General features: G+C 39.5%; 1 pseudogene; it reads right to left on the bottom strand.

Moving 5' to 3' along the window:
• Positions 1-164: 164 nt before the first annotated feature.
• On the bottom strand, positions 165-737 carry LOC116545697 (annotated as a pseudogene).
• Positions 738-3,009: the final 2,272 nt, after the last annotated feature.

Here is a 3,009-nt window from a genome sequence, read left to right as displayed (position 1 = left end):
CAATCTGAAAACAGCAGTGGGGGGACCACATTTACAGACTGGTAGGAAGGAGCACACAGTTACATGTCCATTTAGCAAGGTCTCAAGTCAGGAGTCTCACCAATTCCTGCCCAATACCTACTCAGTTTTCTCTTCAGGTTGAAACTAAAAAGTAAGCATCTTTGTTATCCAAACTTGCTTCAAGTTCAGGAAACAGGACACCTGGGCTCAACTCATTGAGGGATTCGCTTAATTATTAAAAAAAAAAAATTGAACGGTAAGCTCACCATGAAAAGAAAAAAAAAAATTACATTGAGAATACAGTTAAGTTAGTAGCTTTCTTCACATTTTCACATTTTTTGAAAGAGCCACAGAGGTTTCATTCATGTTTTAACCAGTTAAGTTGGTAAAGATCCTGTCTCTGTTTTGTAAGAGATGGATTACACTTAATTACTCCTCACGACAGCCAACTGGAAGATTATTCCATTGCTTTTGAAAGATTATTCCATTGCTTTTGAAGTACTGGTTGGGCTGGCATCTGCGATGGTAGCCAAATAAATGAGATTTCTATGTAACACATGCTGGTACTGGACGCACTCGTTCGCCCGGCTTTGTTCTGATACTCCACAATACAGCGGATCAGCTGGTCATTCTCCTCAAGGAGCCGCTGGATCGCCTCTTGATTGACTTCCGCCTTGCCCCTCAGCCAGTCGGGTACGAAGGCCACCGACATCCCGAGGAGGCTCCGGAAGCACCGACCACCCTATTTAACTTTTTTCAGTCTAAACAACGCATTAGAAAGGAGGCTGCTTCTCGGTGTATTGGAAAAATGTTCCCCCATTTTTTGACTTTAATTGTTCCTATGTTAATGTGTTTTAAAAACAGGATTATAATTATAGAGATATTATTCTTAGAGAAGAACATCAGAGTGTTAATTGGGTGGAAAGCAGGATGTGGGACTGGTGCCTGTTTTTCCAAGTAAGTGAGTAGAATCAAAGCAAAGACCTCAGACAGAATTTATTTTCAGTTCCATGAGGAAGTTTTCGCTGATATTTCAGTTGAGGGAAGCCACTGAAAGGCTGTTGCATAGAGGAAGATACATTAAATGAGAAAGACACCAGCAAGAGCAGAGGGGAAAATCATTTAGTGAAAAACCTGATACAAATATTAAGGGATACTACAGTAATTTAAGGGGTCAAACCCCAGGATAAGAAACCAGAACCACCTATACATTAGTGCTTGACCACCAAACTTCGAGCCTGAAATTGCAATCATATTTTATATTTGTGTTTTAAAGAGTAAGTTGGTGACAGATTTTATTTCATTTCTTTTCTGCCTTTCTTCCTGCTTCCTCTTTCTCTTTCTCCCTTCCTCCCATTCTCCAGTATATATACCTTCTAATAATTTTCCTCTGGGTTTTATTCTGAATGTTATGGTTGTTGTGCCTGTTTTTCTCATTTTATTAAGCATACATGGGTTGACCTTGGAAGTACGATGATGTGTAGGGGGTGGGTGGATTTGGTGATATTCTGTACCCTATTTGTCTTTCTAGTCCTTGCAGTTACATTTAAGCCCAGGAGTCAGTTTACATTAGGATAATGTCCTCAACTTGACTATTCATTTAGTCTCCCAACTAACAGATATTGACTGTCTGCTAGAAGTTAGGAAAATCCACCCGAGTCTCTACTATTGTATCCAAGTTCTAGGCACTTGGATACAATAGTAGAGACTGGGGTGGATTTTCAAGACGAGGAGAAACACATAATAAACACAAATAAGTAAATTGTATATGTTTGAAGGTAATAAGTTATATGAAGCAAGGAAAAAGTCAAGCAGGGTAAGGGGACCAGTGAGTGGGAAGTATGTGATTTACAATATTAAACAGGCAAGTTACGGTGGCCTCTTTGTTTATGATGTTTTGAAATGGCTTGTTGGAGTCTTGATATACCCATCTTTGTCTTTAAAAGACAGAACAGAGGCCTTGGAGGCAACACAACATATCTACAACCATCCGATCTTTGACAAACCTGACAAAAACAAGCAATGGGGAAAGGATTCCCTGTTTAATAAAGGGTGTTGGGAAAACGGGCTAGCCATGTGCAGAAAGCAGAAAATGGACCCCTTCCTGACACCTTACACTAAAATTAACTCCAGATGGATTAAAAACTTAAACATAAGACCTAACACCATAAAAACCCTAGAAGATAATCTAGGCAAAACCATTCAGGACATAGGCATAGGCAAGGACTTTATGACCAAAACACCAAAAGCATTGGCAACAACAGCCAAAATAGACAAATGGGACCTAATCAAAGTCCACAGCTTCTGCACGGCAAAAGAAACAGTCATTAGAGTGATTCAGTAACCAACGGAATGGAAAAAATTTTTGCAGTCTACCCATTTGACAAAGGGCTAATATCCAGAATTTACAAAGAACTAAATCAGATTTATAAGAAAAAAGCAAACAAGCCCATTCAAAAGTGGGCAAAGGATATGAACAGACACTTTGCAAAAGAAGACATACATGAGGCCAACAAACATATGAAAAAATGCTCATCATCACTGGTCATTAGAGAAATGCAAATCAAAGCTACATTGAGATACCAGCTCATGCCAGTTAGAATGGCGATCATTAAAAAATCCGGAGACAACAGATGCTGGAGAGGATGTGGCGAAATAGGAAGACTTTTACACTGTTGGTGGGAGTGTAAATTAGTTCAACCATTATGGAAGACAGTGTGGTGATTCCTCAAGGACCTAGAAATAGAAATTCCATTTGACCTAGCAATCCCATTACTGGGTATATATCCAAAGGATTATAAATCGTTCTACTATAAGGACACATGTACACGAATGTTCATTGCAGCACCGTTTACAATAGCAAAGACCTGGAACCAACCCAAATGCCCATCGATGATAGACTGGACAGGGAAAATGTGACACATATACACCATGGAATATTATGCAGCCATCAAAAACGATGAGTCCGTGTCCTTTGTAGGGACATGGATGAACCTGGAAACCATCATT

This window comes from Sapajus apella, unplaced genomic scaffold (assembly GCF_009761245.1).
Source record: "Sapajus apella isolate SASKATOON/1434 unplaced genomic scaffold, GSC_monkey_1.0 scaffold339, whole genome shotgun sequence".
NCBI lineage: Eukaryota > Metazoa > Chordata > Mammalia > Primates > Cebidae > Sapajus > Sapajus apella.
This window is presented reverse-complemented; position numbering and strand designations above follow the sequence as displayed.